The following is a 24201-nucleotide window of genomic DNA, read 5'->3' as shown; positions in this document are numbered from 1 at the left end:
CAAAACCAAAAACCCATACCATTTTATTAAGCTCACAGATTCTGTACATCAGGAATTCAAACAGTAGGGATGGATAGTCTGTTCTATGGTGTGTGGGGCCTCAGCAGGTAAGACTTGAAGGCTGCATGGGGGTGACTCAGCGACCTGGGGTTGCAATCTTCTGATGATAGGTTAGGTTATTCACAAGCTTGATGCCTGAACTGGTGTGATGCAAAGAGTAGTGCCTTACTGGGCCCCCACATGGGTTGGCCTCCTCTTGGTATGGTGGCCTTGGATGTCTGGTTGGTTATGTGGTGGCTCGGGGCTTCAAGTGTGCGTGCTCCAGCCGTCAAAGTTCAAAGGTCACACAGCCTCACTTCTGCCCAGTCTGTGGGTTCAAGTTGTCAAGAGCCCACCCAGATCCAAGGAGAGAGGAGATTGACCCCAGCTCTCTATGGGAGGGGTGTCAGAGGATTTGAGGGATCTTGTTTCAAAACTGCCTCAATGTTTATATTTTCTGATTCATTTGGTGATTTCACTTAGAGGAATTTATCTTAATGAAATGATTTAAAATGTGAACAAAGGCTTGTGTGTAGATATATGTATGTATATATATAATATTTCAGTACAATTTACATTAATGAAATAGAAATAAACTTAATGACTCACAATAGAAAAAGAGTAAACAAATGTTGGCAAACCACAAAGGTTGTTTAAAGCCTTTAAATAGGGACAGCTTTTTAGTACACAGGGAAGTGTTATTTTAATTGAAAATGATAAATGTAGGATTCACTCTGTATATAACATTTAATCTAAAATGTTTTTTAAAAATCTAAATTGCCAAAAATTGGACAAAGACCAGAGGGAAACATATTAAATATTAATAGCAACTATCTCCCAGCAGTGAGATTATGGGCACTTTAAATTTTTTCTTTATAATTTTCTGCTTTTCCAAAAATTTCTGCAATTTGCATGTACTGCTTTTGTAATTACAAAAAGAAATTCTAATTTATTGGATGCATTAAAAAATAATAGTGACTCTTAATCATTACGCTTGTTATATTAAACTGAAAAAATATGTGCTGACTTGATTTAACTTGCATTTATGTCACCAAGCATACACCTTCTCGACTCCAAAAGTGGGATGGACTAACTGAATTGTAGCAGGATTGGCTGTGTTTTTCTGAATTCAGATTAGCCTGGTCTATACCTCTTCCAACACCCTGTGCCCTCCATTTTTAGGAATGAGAAAACTCTCTGCTCAGAGTAGTTAAGATCTGGCAAGAAAGTGTGTGTTCTACACAAGACATTTGCACCCTCCCTATCTGTTCAGCGAGCAGAAGTCAGGACCAGGAAGCTAAACTCCAGCTAGAAGTTTTCTCTGCAATGAACTTTGGATCTTCAGTAAGTCTTTCTGGCAACTGCCGGCCCAGCTCCCCTTTCCAGGGGCTTTCTACCTCTACCAGCCCTGAATTCGGTCACCTCTTTTCACTTGCTGCATGCCTGCTGCACCATTACCAGTGAGTTGATGAGATTGGGTGTAAGCAAGCATTTGTGTCTAGTCTCATTGGAGGGCTTCCCTGGAACCTGCCTGAAATCTGTAGCTTCCAGTTGTTGGCTACCTTTGCTCCCATCTCAGCCTCCAGCTGAGATGATTGTATGTGGTTCCAATGGTACCCAGCTTGTCCTTGGCTGAGGTGAACCTCTGATGATGCCCTATGCCATCTTTCCTTCCCCATGGCAGCCCCTTGGGAGCCATCAATAAATGTAACAAATGGAGAGACCTGAGTCCCACCACGCAGTGTAACTCCAGGTATAGTTTTTCCATAATCTATATAATACATGACTTTTTTACAAAGATCTCAAATATTTAATCAATTAATACATTCAGTAGGCAACACTTGAAATAAACTGGCTCCAAGGCTATATATTATTACTGGTATTATTTTCATAATAGTCTCCTGGTCTGACTCACTGATAATAGTGCTCTCGTTTTTAATATTAAATTCCTCAGGATAGTTTTTAAAATGGTTTAAGTTATCAAAACTACTCATATTTTGTTTTCGATCACCTAGAACTAATACCACTGGGCGTTTTAGCATATCACAAAATCATCTTCTGTGTGTTACCAGAACCAGCTGTTGGTGTTCTTACTTTCTGGTTTGTGTGATATATGAACAGAGGACTGGGGGAGAGACAAAAATATAGTTTAGGATAGGAAGGGAAATGGTTTATGATGCAAACTCTGACTAATATGGTTAAACCATTTGATCCTCTTAAAGGATTTGCAAATCGGAAAAGATTTTATTCTCCATTCCAACCCAATTTCGAACTCCTAGATTGTTTATACACTCAAACGAAGTGTCATCTTTGCTACTTGCCACTCACAAATAATCTAGTTCTTCTGGAGATGTAAGGGTGCATGGCAGGATTGCTACTTTGGTGATAGTTTGGCTGTGAGACTTACATTGGCTGATGACTGGTGAGTGGAAGTAACAAGATGTAGCACTTCTGGGTGAAGCTTCAGGAACTGGAATGTACTTTGCCACATTCTGTGCCCCTACTGGGTTGAAATGAAGCTTTTATCACCTTGGTTCCCAAGTGCTTAGATGAGCAGTCTCCCCAGCCTGCACTGGACATGAAGCAGGATGGAGAAATGGATTTATGAAATCACTGAGGTCTCAAGATTATTTGTTATTGGACTATATAACTTAATCCATCATAACTGGTAAAATAGGTAGCTAACTAGCTGATGGGTAGGTGTATATGTAGGTAGACAGATCTAAAAAAGATAAAAATTCAGATATCCTGGTAGTAGTTGTTCATTGGTAGGACAGTAGGTCTAGAAATCATAACTCCAAAATTCTTATTCTAACATTGACTAGTCTGTTGGTCACTATCTTTGATTACAATTAATTTGAATCTCCTTACTCTGAATTAAAAATTATATTTTAATACTGCTGCTATTTGGGCAGCTCAGGTGGCTCAGCGGTTTAGCATTGCCTTTGGCCCAGGGCGTGATCCTGGAGACCCGGGATCGAGTCCCACGTCGGGCTTCTTGCATGGAGCCTCCTTCTCCCTTTGCCTGTGTCTCTGCCTCTCTCTGTCTGTGTCTCTCATGAATAAATAAACAAAATATTAAAAAAAATACTGCTGCTATTTATGTGGACTTTTCACAAGGTATTTTAAGTGGGGGGGGGAGACAAATTGCAATGCAGAATATACAGTATGGCTCAGTTTTTGCAAGAAAAAAATATATGATTAGAGAAATGTCTGGAAGGCAAAATATGAACTATAGTGGGAATACAGGTGATGTTCATTTTTTGTGTGCACTTATTTTCTACTTTAAAAATATAAACACATGTAAACATCCATTACTTTTGTTCTAATCAGTGTCTGTTCCTTTGAGTAACTGCCCTGCCTTTGATCCATTTGACTCTGGATGTTCTGGGAGCTAAGAATTCCTTCCTTCCCACCTCCCTGCCTCCCCGCCCCCTCCAGCCTAACGGTGAATATATATCCTCTGGGCTTGGCCAGTCAGATGCCCTCCTGGAATCTGAATTTCAGTACATATACAAAGGATGGGTTCTGGAGTTGTATTATCTGCTGGCAATGTCAAAAAAAGAAGAATCTGTGGAACTTCTTTGGTGTCTATCTTTCTTGAGGCTTTAGGAGTTAATTTTAGGCTTATGCAATTTCTGTTCATTTTTTAAATTTTTTACGTTAAGTAATTTCTATATCCAGCATGGGGCTCAAACTCATGACTCCAAGATCAAGAGGCACATGCTGTACCTACTCAGCCAGCCAGGCATCCCTGTTCATTTGTCTTTGGTTTCATCTTTGTTCTGAATTGATGTGGGGGTTTCCAATGAAAATATAGTTACTAACACAATGTGTATTACTTGTTTGGTTTAAAAGATTCACAGGATAAAATATAAAGAATGAATTCATTTTTTCCTCTTGCCCATGAAGAGTTGAGTTATGGAAACTTTTTAGCTTTTTATTCTTGCTTCTTTTAAGCCGTTGTGATTATTAGCAGGCTTCTTTTAAGAATGAACAAGACAGGGGTGCCTAGGGGGCTCAGTTGGTTAAGATTCTACCTTCAGCTCCCTTCATGATCTCGGGGGCCTGGATCAAGCCCCACATTTGGCTCTCTGCTTGGCTGGGAGCTTGCTTTTCCTACTCCTTCTCCCTCTCCCATTCCCCCTGCTTTGTGCTCTGTGGCTCTCTGTATTTCTCTGTCAAATGGATAAATAATATCTAAAAAAAATGAACAAAACATTTATAATCAACTAGTGCTGAGTGTATGTGTGTACATGTTTATGAAGACACATAGTGTTATGTGATAATTGGAACTTAAGCTGATACACGAGTGAACTCAGACCCTCTGGGAATGTGTGAGGTCAAACTCACACAAGCATGGGTGTGTGATGGTCTGAATGGTGGGTCATTTTGGCTAGCCACTCACCATTTCATCCACATCTCCTACTTATACTATATGAACATGTTTTTTCTGGCTCTTTTAATGTAGTGACTTGGACTGCCCCAAGCAACGGGCCACCCTTCCTAGCATTTTGGTCCTACGCTGTCTAGAACTTTTTATATAAGAGCTTTCCAGGGATGGTAGTCCCTTTCTCATTCCCCATTCAATAAATATTTGTTGAACAATTGCCATGTACCAAGAGATGCACCAGTTGCTGGGGACCCAGACCCAAATCAAGTAAGGCAAGATTTTGTTTTAAGCCTACAGGTTCATAAGGACCGTGGGAGACATACCTAGACGCCTTAGGAAATCAACCAGGATAACTCTGGAGACTCCCCAAATCTGAAGTCCACTCCACACCCTTTACTTCCACGAGAATGGGAGTCTGGTAGTCATTAAGGTTACTCCTCGATATTTCTGGTTCTCCTCCTTTAGAGCACATGGCACCATTGCATTTCCCTCCCTCTTGGAAGTGAAGAGCAGCCATGTGACTTGCTTTGGCCAATGAGATGTGTGTGGAAGTAACATATGTCATTTCTGAGAAAAAACCTTTATGAACAAATGCGTGATTTTCTATGTCAGTGACTGGCCATATTCTAGATGTTGAGGCTTTACTAGGCTGGGTTCCATGCAAAGGGTTATTTGGAATGGAGCCCCTGACACTGACCCAAAATAGACAATTATGTAAACATGAAAAAAACTTTGTTATTAATCAGCCACTGAAATTTGGGAGTGTTTCTTACCTCAGCATAACCTAGCCTTTCCTGATAGATACAGCGGATATCTCCCAGACCGGACAGGAGGCTCTGTGGCCCTGAACCAGCCTGAACCAGGCTGTCCAGTCTGAGTTAGGACTGGGGGTCCCAGTCTTCCAACAGACAAAAAAGTGGTGCAGACATCACCAGAAATTAAGAAAATGCAAGGGCAGCCCAGGTGGCTCAGCAATTTAGCGCTGCATTCGGCTAAGGGCGTGATCCTGGAGACCCGGGATGGGGTCCCGCTTCGGGCTCCCTGCATGGAGCCTGCTTCTCCCTCTGCCTGTGTCTCTGCCCCTCTCTCTCCCTGTTTCTCATGAATAAATAAATAAAATCTTAAAAAAAAAGAAAAGAAAATGCAAAATAAAACAGCACAACAATCATTTTCTTGTGTTATTAATTTGGCGAAATATTTTAAATATCCTGTGTTGGGAAGGGTAATATAAATTGCTACAGTCTTTCTGCAGACCAAAAAGGTGGCATATATCAAAGCCTTAAAAATTAAAAAAATTTTAAAAAAATTTAAAGCCTTAAAAGTAATATATGCTCATTAATCCCTTCTTCCATGGTAATAGAATTTTTAGCTGGGCTATTCAGAATAAAGATTATATTCCCAACTTCACCTGCAGCTGAGAATGAGCTCATGAATAAATTCTGGCCAATGGGATGAGAGCAGAAGTGATGTGGTGACCTCCAGGTTGAGCCGTAAAAGGACAAAGTGAGGTCTCTTGTTCCCTCACCCCTTTTTCTTTGTCCTGCCATATGGAATACAGATCCCAGGGATAAGAGCAACATCTAGGAATGGCAAAGCTGCAAGAGCCTGGGCCCTTCAAATCATGGAGCAAAACCACCACACGAGCTCTGACTTTATCCCAGATATAAATACACACATGTTAATTAAGTCCCAGCATGTCACACATGTGGCCAAAAATACCCTAATTAATGCATCAGACTTTTGGAGATTAATCCTAAGTCAATAATTGAGGGTATGTGTAAAGATTTACACAACAGTGAAATTCATCACAGACTTTATGTGAAAGTTGCAAAGCAACTACTAGTGGGTTGGTTAAAGAAACTGTAGTTTATTTATAATAATTTATTTGAATTTACAATGGAATACCATTCAAAATTATTACCTACAAGAATATTTATTGAGGTAGAAAAACATCTATTTCTTTTTCACTGCATATGTAAGACAAGAAAAATGATTGCCAGTATAAACAACTCAGCTTGTCCTTCTCTCCACCTGCAAAGAATTCAAACTGGTTCCTGCAGGTTTTTTCTCTCTCTCCTTCATTCTCTGTGGAAGGACCTGCCTTGCCAGATGAGCTTTCCTGGGCTTCTGTCTTGAGAGCTGAGAGGAAAGTAAAAGGGGGAGAAAGATACGAGGCACATTGGTTAGAACGAGGAGGTTATTTCCTGAAGGGTTTTGAGAAAGGAGAGGTGAACTGTTGCATGTGGGACAATGGGTGGGATTTTGCAAAGTATGCCTGTGGACCATATGCCTCTTCCAGGTAATTGGGCTGAAATTATTTCAGGCTGCTATGCTATGTGAGCATTGAACCATGGGGTTTTTTTTATTATGGACATAGAAATGGGTCCTGAAGATATATATCAAACACCCAGGGTTTTTGTTTTTGTTTTTGTTTTTTTTTACCAGCTTTCCTCTGGGTGTGTAAAATTCCATTTTCTGCTTTTTGGTTTCTGCTAGTACTTCTCCATTTGTAGTGAAAAACAAATGCTCAGATTTATTTTTTAAAAAATGTTTGCTGAGCCCTGCTAATAAAAGTGGTAACATAAATCCATCTTGTCCTTTGCTCTTAGCACAGGTACAGGTAAGGGGAAGGAGATAAGTTCCCACCTTCACTGTCTCCATCTCTCAGCAACATGCATCCCTATCTGCTAGAAATGACCATGTGCCTTCCCCTGCAGCCCCTGAGCCAGTTAGAGTCAGGTCATGTGGTGCATGTCCACACTTTCCCAACCATCCAGTGGTGGAGAGGATAAGGGACCTTATCCCTTATGGTGTGGTGGTCTACTGCTTTATTTCTGGGGTGGTGGGACCATGACACCCTCATGGGCATCCATTCCAGGCCCTCTCACTACCTTAGTGAGTCCTCCCACTCCCATTCCTGGTTTTTACTTTTGGTAGAACTGAAACTCAGCTGGTTGGAAACCTGGTCACCATGACTCCATCTAGAAAAGGAATGAACTCTACCTATGGAATTCTTGATTTATAGCCATGGCACATCCCAGATAGCTTGAAAATGGCAGCTTCACAGGACATTCTGTTGTCCCTTTTGCTCTGCTTCAGGGGGTATCTATGAGAAGCAATGGGGGAACTCCCAGGTTCTGGTAATCTCAACATAGAAAGGAAAGAGAGAATGGTGTTTTGTTAACCCACACCAGTGAAAGTTTATCAAATCACTTGCCTGACTAATTTTAGGTATCTAAGTCCCCAGGGAGACATCCTAAAGTCTTCTGGGAAGCTAGAGAGATAAAATACAAAGAGTATGGTAGGAACACTTGTGCAGTGTTGGTAGGAATGCAAACTGGTACCACCACCATGAAAAACAGTGTGGAAGTTTCTCAAAAAATTAAAAATAGAAATATCATATGTACTACTGAGTATTTACCCAAAGAAAACAAAAACACTAATTCAAAAAGACAGATACACCCCTATGTTTATTGCAACATTATTTGCATTCGTCAAGGTATGGAAATAAACCAAGTGTCCATTGATAGATGAATGGATAAAGTTGTGATATATACATATCACACATCTATAATGGAATATAAAAAGGCCATTAAAAAGAATGAGATCTTGCCATTTATAACAACATGGATGGACCTAGTGGGCATTATGCTAAATGAAATAAGTCAGGCAGAGAAAGACAAATGCCATGCGCTTGCACTTATATGTGGAATCTAAAAAACAAAACTAACAAAAAGCAGAAACAGACCCATAAATACAGAGACCAAACTGATGGTTGCCAGAGGGGAGGTTGGTGGGGGATGGGTAAATGGGTGAAAGGAAGTGGGAGATTCAGGCTTCCAGTTATGGAGTAAGTCACAAGAAAGGCATAGCATAGGGAATTCAGTCAATGATACTGTAATAGCATTGCATGGTGACAGATGGGAGCTACACCTGTGGCGAGCACAGCATCATGTAGAGAGTTGTTGAATCACTATATTATATGCCAGAAACTCATGTGAAGTTGTGTGTCAACTGTACTCAGATTAAAAATTAACAAAGAGGATGCAACCAAGGTAATTCTGTCTATGGAGGATCTCCTTTGATTGGCTGCATTTTTTTCTTAAGATTTAATTTATTTTTATGTATTTATTCATAAGAGACACAGAGAGGCAGAGACACAGGCAGAGGGAGAAACAGGCTCCCTGTGGGGAGCCCAATGTGGGACTCTCTCCCAGGACCCCGGGATCACAACCTAAGCCAAAGGCAGACGTTCAACCACGGAGACACCCAGGTGCCCCTAACTGGCTGCATTTTTTAGACATTTCATACCAAGCCTTTGTTCCATGAAGTACATCCCAGGGATTGACCTGGAGCTTATTCTATAGGTATAATTGTAGTTCTGGGGTAGATGGGAGGATAAACAGGAGAATCCATAATTACTGTGGAAGGAATATTTTAGTGGGTCATATGGAAAGTATTTGTCAGCCGCTGGCCACTAATCTGCCCAGTAATCTGGGTGACATGTGCTATAGTTCTTGAGGAATTGATTCACAGCTCTGCTAATGGATGCGACCACCATGGTGCAGGTGCTGGGCAGGGGACCCATGGACCTGAACAGCACAACTTTATTAGTAAGGATATTCAGGAGTCTCTCTGGGTTTGCAATCATTCCCCAGGGCTAAAAAATTCTCCAAATGGAAAGTCACTGTCTTGATGGTCATCTGAGGATGTGTCCATATGACAACATGTGCCATGTTACTTAAAAACAGAACCAATGCCCTTAAAGATCCATGGGTGATACAAGCCCAAGTTGTTTCTTAGTATCACCCATGAGTTGGTAATGAGAGTGAAAACTTTTTAGGCAGGACTATCTAAGTTATTTTCAGGAATCAGTGCAAAATGAAAATGAGGCCCCTGTTTATTAAGAATTTCAAGACAGAGTAGAGCATTAAATCAAACATGGAGTCCCTCTAAGCATGAGGCCCTCATGTAACTATAGGTTGTACACCATGAAGCCAGCTCTATTTTAATAATTCCTGGTAGAGGGATACCTGGGTGGCTCAGTTGTTGAGTGTCTCCCTTTGGCTCAGGTCATGATCCCAGGCTCCTGGGATCTAGTCCCACATCAGGCTCCCTGTAGGGAGTCTGCTTCTCCCTCTGCCTATGTCTCTGCCTCGCTCTGTGTGTCTCTTATGAATAAATAAATAAAATCTTAAAAAAATAATAAAAATAATAAAAATGCCTGGGAGAGTCTTTGAGATTGGCTGAAGATGGAGAGGGCCAAAGCAGGGTTTGACTGTAATAATAATTGCTGATGTTATTCACTTTCCTGCTTTAATCTCTTGGCTTTACTAGATATTTCCTCATGGACTATAAAATTTGCCCACACGATCTCCTTAGCTACCAATTCATTTCCCTCATTTTCTTCACAGCCAAACTTCTCAGAAGACCAGGCTATGATTGCTATCTCTATTTTTATCCTAATTAGACAGCCATCAGTATATTAAAATAAAGTTTTATCTCCCACGAATCCACCAAATCTTACCAGTGGGGATCACATGTATGAGTAAGAGGTGCTTCTAACTACAGGGAACAGATAACCTGGCATTCAGTGGCACAGAGCAACAGGAGTGTATTGTTTCTCACATTCCAGGAGGCCTGGAGATAGACAGTTGCCAGTGTTGGTTTAACAGACCAACAATTTCAAGATCAACATCACACTTTCACCACATGATTGTAATATCTCTCCTACTCCCACCCTGCTCAGCTCGTAGAGGCTGAAAGAAGAGACAAAGAGTAATGCCAGCCATATCCTCAGTCCAGATGTAAAACAAACCACCCTAAAGCGAAGTGGCATAAAACAACCATTTTATTATGCTCACGGATCCTGTGGTGCAGAGTTTGTACAGAGCTCAATGGGGAAAGGTTGTCCTACTCATACAGAGCACAATGGGGAAAGGTTGTCCTACTCCATGATGTCTAGGGTCTCAGCAAGGAAGACTTGAAATCTCAATTCAATCATGGGGCTGCAATCACTGACATTGCAATCACACGTCTATATATATATATATAATCACCTAGGCCTCATAGTTGGTGTTGACTCTTGGCCGAACCTCCACTGTGCTGCCATCCGGAACATCTACACCCAGTCTTGCCATGTGGTCTCTTGGCATAGGCTGGTTGGGCTTCCACACAGCATGGCTGCTGGCTTCCAGAAGCAAGTCCACTGAAAGAATAGGTGGAAATGCATGGCACTTTCACTGTGTTGAGGGAGACTTAAACAAACAAACAAACAAACAAACAAACAAACCCACCTCACTCCAGGATCAAGAAAAGAGGATATTGACTCTACCTGTTAATGGGAGGAGTTTTACAATCACATTGAAAGAAGAGCACACCCAGTGGGAGATATTGTGATGGCCACCTTTGAAAAATAGGAACTACCACAAACCCTTATGTTAAGAAAGCAATGCTTTCCCAGAAACCACCCAGCAATGTTAGATTTTTATCTCATTGCACCCGTGTAGGTCACGTGTGTGCTTAGTTGGTAGGGAGGGTGAGAAAGGGAGCATTTGACTTTCAAGTCTATTTAGTGGAAACTGGGGTGGGGGAAGGGGAAGGGATGATTGTTAGGTAGACAATCAGCAAAGTCTGTCGGGCTCCCACCCACGCTAGGTTCAACCACTCCCTCCTCTCTGCTCTTTGTTCTCCATACAGGCTTCTAGATAGCGCCTATAAAATTTTTACTGCATTTATAAAAAAAAAAATTTTTTTTTACTGCATTTATTTATTTGTTTCTTTCGGCTATATTCCAAGCTCTTTATATGCAGACTATGAATTATTTGTCTTAGCATCTCCCAGGTCTATTGCTTTGCCTGGCACAGGGGAACATTTAATATGATTGAAGGAATGACAGGTAAGGTTCTAGAATTGCACGAGTAGAGCAGCTTCTGGACTTAGGTGATTTGGGTTCAAGACTATGAGTAGTATTAATAGAAAGACACAAAGAAGTCTATCTTCAATACCCACAATAGCTAAGGTACCTGGCGGCTTATAGATAACAAAGGAAGGACCCAAAGGCCTAGAAGATACTTTTGAATAATAATCCTAACTCCCTTGTTTTATATAAAGCGGTTTTACCAACATCATCCTATTTGTTCCTCATAACCACTTTGAAAATTCAGAAGGGCAGATATTCCCATTTGTAAAAGTATCTCAGATTTAGCATAAGTGACTTGTTCAGGCTAATATGTGGAAGGAAAGCATGGTAATCTCTTTTTAAATTAACCACACGTACCATTTAAGTCTGGAAACCTGTGTGATGCAATCAAACCACTTACTGCCTACTTGGAGTTGGCTCTAATTGTGGTGCAGTTTCTGAAAATAACCATGAAGTTTAAAATTACAAGTTTACATACACACATCGAATATATATGTATATATGTGTGTGTGTGTGTATATATATACACATATATATGTATATATATAAATATACATATATACGTATATAGGCATTAGGATACACACACACACACATGCACATAGAAATATGTATAAAATCAAGTACCATTTACCGTGGAGTTTTTTGACAGAATTATGTAAAACGATATTCTAGTAAAATGGCTATGATTTTCCTTAAATGTAATTTTCTCTCAAAAATTAGGGTACAGTGATGTCTGTTTGAAAATTTGGTTTCATTCAGTTCTTGGATGCCTGGCTTATAGGCTTGGGGTGGGGACACGTAAGAACAATAGACCCTGTCAGGAAGAAGGAATGGAACAAAATTGTGCAGGGTGTTAATTCAGCACATTGCCTTTGCCAAGGTGCTAGGGAGAGTCCTCCGGGGCAGAGTCACACGCAAGAATGCTGAAACTTAGCAGCTGAACATGTCTGGGTCGACAGGATACTAGAACCATTGGGACTGGAAATCAGGTAAGAAGGTGAAGCAGGAAATATGCGAGTAAAGACACAAAAACTCAGGGCCATCCTAAAAATGTTTGTGCATCTCCCAAGGAGATGATCCACACCGTATGTTCACACAAAGAATCCAGAAGTGGAGGAACGAGAATGATGGTTACTGGAAGGACGTGTCAGGGTTAATCATGAAGGAAGTAACCAAGGTACCTAACTAACACCAGGTGAGTCAGTGTTCTTTATGCTCTGTTTTAAGAACAAGTGCTTAAAAATCTATAGAGCCATTACTATTTCAAACAAATACTTTGGATCTTTACCATTTCAACCCAATAATTAGCGATGACGGCTGTGATGGCTCTCTACATTTCTTTTACAGTATTTAGCTTAGATTTCCTGTGTGAGAGTATCAGTCTATAAACCCTAACGGTTCCAGCACTGGGGCCTGCCGGGCTAGTGGTTGACAGGGGCTGTGTCTTATTTATCTTTGTGTCTAGCAGAGGCTCCGCACATGGCTTTGTGCTTAGGAGCTTAGTAAATGTTGTTTGAATTGAATAGTTCTGTGTTGAGGCTGCTAAGGCAGATAATAGAGAGCAGGTCCTTGACTTAATTAGGTTCAATCAATATATCATAAAATTCCTGGAGAAATTCAATTATAGGTCTAGGCTATGAAGGTAAGAGCAGTGTCAAAACCAGCCAGGATTATTATCTATCTCTTTTGGCATTCAGAAGAACTTGACCCCCATATCCTGGTGCCTGCAGGAAGTGAAACGAGGATCTGGCTGGCAATTTAAGAGGCAGCCTTCTACAGAAGTGCTTGAAATGCCTTTTCAAGAATGTTCCATACCTTTGGCCACTTTTTAGGAGTAACGACATCCAACAAAAAAGTATATTCCCTATAGACCAGATTTTGGATATGGCATAAAATATAATTACCAGTATCCAGAAGTCAGGCACGTCACATGCAGAGTATCTTTATGCCTCTGACGGATGCTCATTATAATGTTACATGACAACCATGATAAGGGTGAGTGAACCTTGAGCCGGCTGGCAAATAAAAAAATTACTTTTCATATTCAGAAAGCCCTGGGTGGATGACAATATCCCAGACTCCTTATTTGATCGTTATGATCCCTGACGCCTGAATGTTAGGTCAAAGTTTAAAAGCATGCTTCATTAGAACTACCTCCTCTACTTGTGGCATCCGATTGATAACAGATCAAATGGCCACTCCCCCTCCATTGTGCTATTTATCATGGCTTCAACTCTTACCTCTGAAAGTGGCTTGTCATCCCCAGCCTGAACCTCTTATCTGAGTTCCGTTCCATTCAAGGAATTCATTCAAAATTTGTTTATTGAGCATCTACTAGGTGCCAGATAGTCTATCTGGTACTAGAGATATAAGACATGATCTCTTCCCTGAAGGGCTCACAGACTGTTAGCAAGCCAGAAAAGTAAGCCCATATCCATGATATAGGATAATCAGGGCTACGATAAAAGCACAACCAGAGGAGCGCCTGGGTGATTCAGTCGGTTAAGGGCCTGACACTTGGTTTTGGCTCAGGTCATGATCTCAGGCTGGTGAGGTCCAGCCCACATCGGGCTCCATGCTGGGCATGGAGCCTGCTTGGGAGTCTCTCCTTCCCTTCCCCTCTGCCCCTCCCCATGCTTGCCTGCATAACCGGAGGATTCTGGAAGCATCAGAGTTGAAGATAGGACTTTCCGTGGAGGATGAGCTTCCTAGTGGTCATTTCCAGCTACCTGAGACTCAACATTTCAAATAAAGAATTCGTAATTTTCTCCCCAAAACTTTCATTGCAGGGCATCTGGCACCTTGGTGGGTTGAGCTACCGACTCTCAATTTTGACTCAGCTCATGATCTCAGGGCTGTGAGACTGAGGCCCCCATTGGGCTCCTGGCTCAGCTGGGGGGTCTGCTTGAGATTCTCTCTCTCCCCTCTCACTCTGTCCTTCCTCCAGCTTGCAGTCTCTTTCTTTAAAATAAATAAATAAATAAATAAAAATATTTTTTAAAAACCTTTCATTGCTTCCTAATATTTTGCTTCTAATATGTACTTTGGTACATAGCGCCACTATTTATTTCCTCCAGTGATTTACGTTTAAAACCTGGTGTTCTATGTTCTTAATTCCCCTAGAGCCATCAGCCATTAGGTCTTATCATGTCTTCCTTAAATTTTAGGTTCCCAAAGCCCCAGGTACAGTGATGCCCAGAGCTTTTGTTTTTTTGCCTCTACAGATCACAATTCCAGGCACCTGATGTTGTCAACATTAAAAAAAACAAAGCAAGCTAACTAGCTCCAGCCACCCACTCATCCACACCTCACCACCTCTCCTACAGGTTACTGAGCTAGCCTCCCAGCTAGCCCAGGCTCACCGAGACGGTCACCTTGGATATGTGCCTGGCGACTGGCTGGCTTGATCATATGGCTTTAAGATGAAGGGGGGCAGGAGGAAGAAAACACCTCCACAAACCCATGAAATAGTACGCAACCCATATGAGTGGGTCTGACATAAAGAAACATGAGAGGACAGGAAGTACCTAGCAATTCACAGCGAGAGCTGGCCGGGAAGCAAGGATGACCCGAGGGACAAGATGCCCAGGTAAAGAGCAAGATAATTGTATTAATTTGCTGTGGCTGTTGTAGCAAATTGCCATAAACTTGGTAGCTTACAGCAACAGAAATTTATTCCTTCATAGTTCTGGAGACCCAGAAATCCGAAATCAGTGTCACTGGGCCAGGTGTCAACAGGACCACCTTCTCTCCGGAGGCTGTAGAGGAGAATCTGTTCTGGCCTCCCCTGCTTCTGATGGCTGCTGTCCTTTGACGAGGAGCTACATGGCTCCCATCTCTGGCTCCACAGTCCCACGGCCTCCCCCACTTCTGTGTGTTTTCACTCCTTGCTTCTCTCTCATAAAGATACATGTGGTTGCATTTAGGACCCCTCCAGATAATCCAGGATAATCCCCCGTGTCAAGATCCTTAATTTAGTCACATCTGCAAAGACTTTATTTCCTTTTTTGCCACATACAGTAATGGTCACAGGTTCCAGAAATTAGTGTGGAGATATAGATAGATATAGATATAGATATAGATATAGATATAGATATAGATTAGATATAGATTAGATATAGATATAGATTAGATATGGATATAGATATATAGATATAGATATAGATTAGATATAGATATAAATTAGATATGGATATAGATATAGATATAGATTAGATATAGATATAGATTAGATATGGATATAGATATATAGATGATATAGATATAGATATAGATACAGATATTTTTTGTGGGGTTGGGGAAGGCATTATTCAGCCTGCTGCAATAATAAACAAAGTAAATTTGAAATCATGATCCTGGCTTATATATCTGACCTCATGGTTATTTTAGGACTGGAGCTGGGTTTTGGCAATGTGGATGAGGCACCAGGTATTTCTTTCCAGGGAAACAGCATGAGCAAAGGCCCAGGTGCAGCTGTGAGGATGTAGGGAAGAGAACAGGGCGTAGGCCAAGTGGACTGGAAATGTCATATATATTTTATCATAGTAGGCACTCATATAGGCTACATAATTAAAGAGGGACAAAATAACACAAGAGCTGGAGTAGTTGGGGGCTGCTTCCGATAGAGGGAGAATGTTGTTGCTTCCTGCACCAGAAATGACATCTTGGAAGCCTTCTTGTAGGAGGACTGGTCTGCTCTCTCCATGTAAACACCACTCCCTTCCTAACTAAGGAGCTTTATGCAGAAGCTTAAATTAATGATGGTCCAGATACCTAAATGCCATCCCTGGATACCACCTCAGATTCCTCACAACATGTTACTGACCTGGAGCCTTAGACAAAACTGTGAATAAAATCCAATCTCTACCACCTGTTCCTTTATGATTTAGCTTCTGGATGCCTCTTCAACATCAATTCCTATTTTTCTCATTGCCCACTGTCCCCCTTTCAGTTCTTTGAAGATGTTTAACTCATTCCTGCTGAAGGATCTTTGAATGTGCTGGGTTTGTTTGTTTGTTTTCCTTCCAAATGGTCTTCCCACCACATGTGGGGCCAGCCCCGTCTCATCCTTCTAATCCTACCCCAAATGCCATTGTTTCTAGAAGATCCCCTCTGACCACCCTATTTAAAGTAGGTTCTCCATCACTGGACCAGTTAACTTCCTCCCTGCACTCATCACCGTTTGTAATGGAGTGTATTTATTCTTGTGCATGTTTAGTGCCTGCTTCAGAGTTTTCACAAGGGAAAACCACTTCTTCACCATCATGTACTCAACAAGTGTTGATTGAGCACTTGCAATGTATCAGGGGCTGTCCCAGATGCTGGGAGACAGCAGTGAACAAAAAGGCGCCATCCCTGGTGTCAGAGGGCTCATGTTCCAGTGGGAGGCAGGCAATAAACATGCATGTGAATGTACAATATACCAGGTGGTGACAAGCACCAGGAAGAAAAATCGAGCAGGATAAGGGAATACAAAGGTTCAATGCAGAGTGCTGCTTTAAAAAAAAATTTTTTTTTAAAGATTTTGTTTATATATTAGAGAGAGCATGAGCAGGGGAAGGGAAAAAGGAGAGGAAGAAGAAAGAGAAAGAGAATCTCAAGCAGGCTCTGCTGAGCCCAGAGACCCACGGGGGGCTTGATCTCATGACCCTGAGATCATGACCTGAGCAGAAACCAGAGTCGGATGCTTAACCGACTGAGCCACCCAGGCACCCCCAGGGTACTGATTTTTAAGAGGTGGCCAGGGGAGGTAACATTGGAACAGAGACCTGAAGGGAGTAAAGGGAGCAGGCCATGCAGATATCTGGAAGGAGAGTTTTCTGCATAGAGACAAGAGCAAATTCAAAGCCTCTGAAATGGGAGCAGTTTGGCTCCTATGCTCAAGGATAGTGAGGAGGCCGTGTGACTACACTAGTGACAGTGAGGAGAGAGTGTGGTTGGCCCAGTAGATGCAGCAAATACTTTGGATTTCTCTCAGAGAGACATGGAAGTTGTTGCAGGGTTCTGAGCAGTGGAATAAAATGCAACATCCTCCATTTCTCAAGGATCACTCTGGCTTTGGACTTGAGAATAGACTATATGGGAAGGGAAGGATAACAGCAGGAAGACCCTCTAGGAAACTATTGCAAAAATCCCCCACGTGCAATGATAGTGGCTTGACCCAAGGGAATAGAGGCTGGGATGGAAAGAGTGGGCAGGATGTGGGTGTATTTCGAAGAAGAACTAATAGGACTTGCTGACAGATTAGAAGTGGGATGTGACAGGAAGAGGAGTCGAGGACGATTCAATTTTTTTTTTCTTTTAAACCCGAACAACCGGAAGGATGCATTCTCAGTATTCCAAGTTGGAGCAGATTTTGGCAGAGAAACTAGAATTTAGATTTGGATATGTGACATTTTGAGATGCCTATGAGACATCCAACTGGAAATGTTGAAAAGAGAGATGGATTTATGAGTCTGGGGTGCAAGAAAGAGGTTGGGACCAGCCCAGGTCATGGAGATGAGACGTTTTCAGTGTACTGGTTGTACTTGGAACAGAGCAATAACTTGAGGACTTTGTGACAATTAAAAAGATGAGGTCTGAAGACTGAGGGAATGCCCGTATTCAAAGACCAGGACTCGTAGGAGCTAGTTAAGAGGAAGAGGGAATGGACGAAAAAATGGGAAGAAGTAAGATAAAGCCATGTCTAGGCCACGTGAAGTAAGTTTTTCAAGAAGGAAAGAGCCATGGGCTCGTCCAATGTGTAGACAGAGCCACGTTGTTGGCTCTGTTTTGTTAGCTCTTCTCTTCAATGTTGGGCATGCAGTAGATGCCACATGAATGTGCGTTGAACGAATACACAGATGAGGTGAAGCTTGTGTCCTTACTAATCTAATAAAGGACTAACTTTCGAGTTTTGGAAGAGGTGCCAGAACAGATTTTTTGATCTAGATGAGAGGGTCTTAACATGGATTTCTGAGCTCACTACAATAGAGAAGCACAGGATGCTTTAATGGAGCCAGCTGGTGGAAAAATAGGGAGTTAAGAACTTTTGCTTTTCAGGGCACCTGAGTGGCTCAGTTAGTTAAGCATCTGCCTTTGGCTTCAGGTCATGATTTCAGGGTCCTGGGATCGAGCCCCACATCGGGCTCCCTGCTCAGCAGGGAGTCTGCTTCTTCCTCTCCTTCCCCTTCCTCTGCTCATGCTCACGGTCTCTCTCTTGCAAATAAATAAATAAAATCTAAAAAGAAATGTTTCTATTTCTTATCACAGGGAGGAACCATAAGGTGGTGATGGGGGAAGAACTAGGAGAGCTTCCCAACTCCCTAAGTGAGGATAAGTGTCTGAGAAGAAGAGAGACAGCACTTCCCTGATGGATTCAACAGGGGAGAAAGGGAATGTTCAGTTATCTTTGCCTACAACCATCACCCTCCCTCTCACCACAGAAGCTGACCCCTCTGTGACCAGTCAAAGGTCAGTTCCCCACTCAACTGACAAATCACAGTGGGGGTGGCCAGACCCTTAGGAGCTGGCACCCCTAGAACAAAACTGACTTATCGATTTGCATATAACAGTGCTGTCCCATAGGAATATAATGTGAATCATGTATAGAGTCTAAAATGTCTAGCAGTTCCATTAAAAAAGTTTTAAAAAGTAGAATTAATGTTAATAATATATTTTAGTAAGCCAACATATCCCAAGAATTATCATTCCAACAGGTAATCAATGTACAAAATATCGAGGGACATTTTACATTCTTTTTCCTTTTCATCATGAGGCTTTCAAATCCGGTGTGTATTGTACACGTCATGACAGCACATCTCAATTCGGTCAGGCCACGTTTCAAGGACTCGGGAACCACACGTAGCGAGGGGTTGCCAGGTATTGCACACCACAGGTCAAACATGTTGCAAGCCAGCCGCACACATACATTTCCAATATACTAGGTGGTGCCTAACCTTGAAGCTGCCTTAGCAGATTTCAAGCCATGGCTTACAGGTGTTAGCTTCTTTGGGAGAAGGCCAGAGACCAAAGGAAGAAAATCTCAGGGGGTTGCGGCCCCAGAGAGAGGAAATTGTCCATACAGTGTCCCACTCCCTACCTTTGTAAGACTATCTTCCCCATGACTAGATGCCTGCAGTCCTCATGCTACTTAGGATCTTCAGATCCACAAAAAGAACTGGGTATACAAACTAGCTCCCGGGAAAGCCTGATGTCAGCAGAAAGAAGAGAACAAACACTGTGTCAGCTTCTACCTTTTCCTGATTCTTTCCCAGGGCTTCATAGTCCTAAAAATGCTCCCTCTCCTTCCCTCGTGCTGGCTGCCCCATGTCTGGGGACGGTCAACACCCACGTGAGTCCTCTGGGGGAGTTGTAGGCTCTCAGCAGGTGGAAACCTGGGTACCTGAATTATGAGTGACCCAATGTGTTCCATGTCCCATGATGCTTACATTTAAACAGTTACGCCAGGGGAGAAGGATATTTAATGCAAAGAAGCGAATATATAATGGTGGAATTTCAGGTACCATTGATCCTAAATCTAAGGAGAGGAGGATATTTTTCGGATAACAGTATCGACTGGTTCTCAGTGTAATGAGCTGCTTGGTTGCCTAATCCCATGTTCCTTTCTTCTTTCTGCAAGGGGATATTAGGACCCTCCCTGTAGGCTCAGTGTTCCTTGAGCTGGAAATGAGGGCCAGTAAGTTAGCACCTCACAGTTGGTCCTTCTCTGAACCTGAACTCCTGTTTTTAGAAATTGAGCCCTTGCTTTTTCCATGGGACCAAGGCCAATCCTAGTCCCTGCCTGTGTCAGCACCATCCAGCTTTAAACCTGCAGGCTGAGCACCATCTGTTTCCCTTTGGTAATTTGGGCCAGGCTGGCAGCGTAGTAAAAGTCCTATTTGCCTCCCTCCCTATAGGTGTGGTTTGGATTTAGTCTTAATGGTAGTAATAGTTCTGTTTATGGAGCATCTATAATGGCGGTGGGCACCGAGGGAGCTTGGTGCTTCACACATTACATCACCTAATCTACACACAACCATGCCAAGTACATGTTGTTATCCCCATCTTAAAGATGAGGCAACCACAACTCAGAAATATTAATTAACTAGCTGACGATCTCACAGCCAGCAAATGGTGGATCAAGATTAAAACTCCAATTAGGGGCACCTGGGTGTCTCAGTCGGGAAGTGTCTGCCTTAAGCTCAGGTCATGATCTCCTAGGGTCCTGGGATCCAGCCCGAGTTGAGTTCCCTGCTCTGCGGGGATTCTGTTTCTCCCACTCCCTCTGCCTGTCACTCCACCTGCTTATGTGCTCTTTCTCTCCCTGTCAAATAAATAAATAAAATCTTTTAAAAACCCAACAATAACAATTACTCTGAGTCCAGAGCACAGACCCAATTCCACCACTGCACTGTCTTGCTGCCCCGGCTGATATTTGGTAGGGCTGGGGCAAGTTCAACACACTCAAGTTTTCCTGGGCACCTTACATGTGTGTGCCCTATGTGGCTATGCTCCTGTCCCGGATCCTGACTTTCATTCCTGGGACTAAAGCCCACCTGACTTCTGTTCCGGGACTTGCCTATGTCCTGTCCCCCAGGGCCGCACCTGTTCCCTCCGGCTGCTAGATGGAGTCTTGTGAACCATTAACCACCTCCTGATCTCTGCCTGGAGATGGTTATTGCCTTGTGCCATCAGATCCTCTTTTATTTGTGGGAAAAATAAATTTATGTATTTATTTATTATTTATGTATTTATTTATTATTTATGTATTTATTTATTATTTAAATTCAGTTTTCCAACATATACCACCCAGTGTTCATCATATCATGTGCCCTCCTTAATGCCCGTCACCCAGTTACCCCATCCCCTACTCACCTCCCCTTCTGTAACCCTTTGTTTCTCAGAGTTAGGAGTCTCTCATGGTTTGTCTTCTTCTCTAATTTTTTCCCCACTCAGTTTCCCCTCCTTTCCTTATGGTCCCTTTCACTATTTCTTATATTCCACATATGAGTGAGACCATAAAATCATTGTCTTTCTCCAATTGACTTATTTCACTCAGTATAATATCCAATCCCATCCACATCAAAACAAATAGTAGGTATTCATCTTTTCTGATGGCTGAGTAATATTCCATTGTATACATAGACCACGTCTTCTTTATCCATCATCTTTCGATGGACACTGAGGCTCCTTCCACAGTTTGGCTATTGTGGACATTGTTGCTATAAACATTGGGATGCAGGTGTTCCTGTGTTTCACTGCATCTGTATCTTTGGGGTAAATCCCAGTAGTGCAATTGCTGGGTCATAGGGTAGCTTTATTTTTAACTTCTTGAGGAACCTCCACACAGTTTTCCAGAGTGGCTGCACCAATCGATTCCTTTTTTTTTTTTTTTTTTAATATTTTTTTCTTTATTTATTTATGATAGTCACAGAGAGAGAGAGAGAGAGAGGCAGAGACACAGGCAGAGGGAGAAGCAGGCTCCATGCACCGGGAGCCCGACGTGGGACTCGATCCCGGGTCTCCAGGATCGCGCCCTGGGCCAAAGGCAGGCGCCAAACCACTGCGCCACCCAGGGATCCCCTCGATTCCTTTGTAAACGGCTCAAGCACACGTTTGTCGGTGGGATTGCTATAGGTAACGCCACCATCGTGGCTCACGCTTTGTTATCAAATTCCTATGAGAAGTGTCCTGTGTTCCCTGACTCTTCACCCCTCTTCCTAATTTCATTATCTCCCATTGGGCCCTTTAACTCAAAACCTGTTCTCAGTCAAACTCCTGTTTTATGGCCCAATTTTGGATTTGTTAAACATTTTACAGACCCTGCTTTCAACCCACTTCCCGTAACCGCGCTGGGGAAGATGCGCCATGCCCCAGGACCTACCATAACTTGTTGGATTTTGCCCTTGTGGTTTGCCCGCCTTCTACCTATCAGAGGAAGCAGGGATTGGGCTCTTGCTGGCAGATTTGAACACTGGCACCAACTCATGTCAGACCCTAGTTTGTGGTTTGGACAGCTGGCTCCTCTCCTTGGGGCCATGCCCAAAACCAAATTAATCCCTCTTGCATGGTTGCTGCCAATTTTCAGGTCATTCTTCCAGTGCTCACCCACCTCTGAGATCCTCGCATGCCTAGTAACCAAATCGGCCCAAATCATAGCATCCACTTTCCCCTGCCTTTCAGGCAGTCCCTGCCTAAACTGCTGGGCCCTGTTCTCACCTCCAGACTCCCTTTCCCTAGAGCTAGAGACTGCATGGGCTTCCAGGGCCCAGCACCTGGCTTTCCCCTACCACGCTGCCCTCACTGCTGTCGGTCCTCCACATACAGACCTCGCTGACACCAACTGCCCACCTGGACCGCTGCCCAATGACACCCCCCAGTGGAGCGTGGCCAACTGGCCAGACCCCACCCAGGCCCAGCCTCTGCCTCCCTGACACTCACCACCTTGTCACCCCTGTTGCTCCAATCATGTGTCCCATGCACTGGTCTGTCTGGTGTCTGGTCGCGGCCCTTCCTTTTCTGGCCTCTTTCCCTGGCTCTGGTGTTTAAAATCGAATTGCTAGGAAGGGTGCCTGCCCGCAGCATGGAGTGCATGGGACCTGCCAGTGGCTCTTCTCATTTATCTTACAGTTTACCCCTTCCACACACTGACTTGTATGATTTCTAGAGGCTTCATACATGTACATCATCTCCTCAATTAGGTTTTGAGCTCCTTTAGGTAATAACCATGTCTTATCCTGAACTAATTTAATAGACATTGAGTCCTATTGTGTCTTTAGCCCTATGCTGGATCCCAGGGTGGAGTGAGTGGGTAGGGGGAAGCAGAATCCTAGCATCATGAATCAAAAAGAGGCCTATAACCGGAATACGCCTTTGAAAAGAAATGTGCCCTTGAAGTTTGTATCTGATAGGAGCTCTGGATCATAGAACTTGCTGCCGATCTTGACCTTGTATCCAAGTTGACTGTCCCCTTGGTTCAACACCCTGCACATGCCTTTGATTTATTTAAAAAACATTTTTTTTTGTACCTTTGATTTAAACTCTTAGTATAGGCAACTCAGTCAATTCATGGCTGAAGTGTAGAACACGTGTATGGAAGAGAAATCCATTGGTTTGAGAATCTGCAAGGCCATGAGGTTCTTGATCCATGCAGGCTGTTCATGTGTCAGAGCTGCCTATTCCAGAATTTCTCCAGAGACTAGCAAGAACCTTGAACCACTTGTCACTTCTGTCCTGCCAATCTGATTGGATTGGGAAGGTCCAAGCCTTGGGACCCACTGTCCTTTCTTACTAGATGTTTTCCTGCCAGGACACTGTGAGTTGTTAATTGCCTTGAGCTGGAAAACAGTTTGCATTTACAACTTTAAATTTATTCATCCTTTTCATTTGTGTAAGGTTTCTTTAGACAATTTCCAATTCCTTCAGATATGACAACAAATTTTGGTTTTCTCCTGTCATGTGAGAACATGAGGCCCCAATAACGCATCACTGTGTGGGGGAAGTAAAGCGCTGCAGTGAATAAAAAAAGAGAGAAAGAAAGAAAAAAGAATATAAAGTGCTGCAATGGACAAAAAAAAAGGATGAAAAAAGAAAAGTGGCCTTATATATAAAGAGGTCATATGATTTGATTGATCATCCAAATTGGGAGACTTTTGAGAATGACCACATCCTGAAACTTGTCACCTGGTCTACGGCAAGTACAAACCAGGACTCTCATGAGAACCTGGGAACCATGTCACACGTCTCACATATGGTCTAGTGTGGCTTTGTGGGCTCAGCACACTGAATGGGCTGACGCACAGGGTCTGATGAGTGGCACTGCCAGGCCCAGAGCTGCCATGTCCTGCCTCCCAGCCTTTGTTGT

The 24201-nt window shown here is 42.8% G+C and overlaps 1 long non-coding RNA gene across 1 annotated transcript; it reads right to left on the bottom strand.

Moving 5' to 3' along the window:
* Nucleotides 1-6397: 6397 nt before the first annotated feature.
* LOC111093975 lies at nucleotides 6398-19838 on the bottom strand. The gene is made up of 3 exons (XR_005384177.1): nucleotides 19592-19838; nucleotides 10492-10640; nucleotides 6398-6571 (listed from the first exon to the last, which is right to left on the bottom strand). It is a non-coding gene; the product is annotated as an uncharacterized LOC111093975 (long non-coding RNA).
* Between the last annotated feature and the right edge of the window lie 4363 nt (nucleotides 19839-24201).

This window comes from Canis lupus, chromosome 35 (assembly GCF_011100685.1).
Source record: "Canis lupus familiaris isolate Mischka breed German Shepherd chromosome 35, alternate assembly UU_Cfam_GSD_1.0, whole genome shotgun sequence".
NCBI classification, from domain to species: domain Eukaryota; kingdom Metazoa; phylum Chordata; class Mammalia; order Carnivora; family Canidae; genus Canis; species Canis lupus.
Note: the sequence above shows the minus strand (reverse complement) of the source record. Positions and strands in the feature narration are given on the sequence as shown.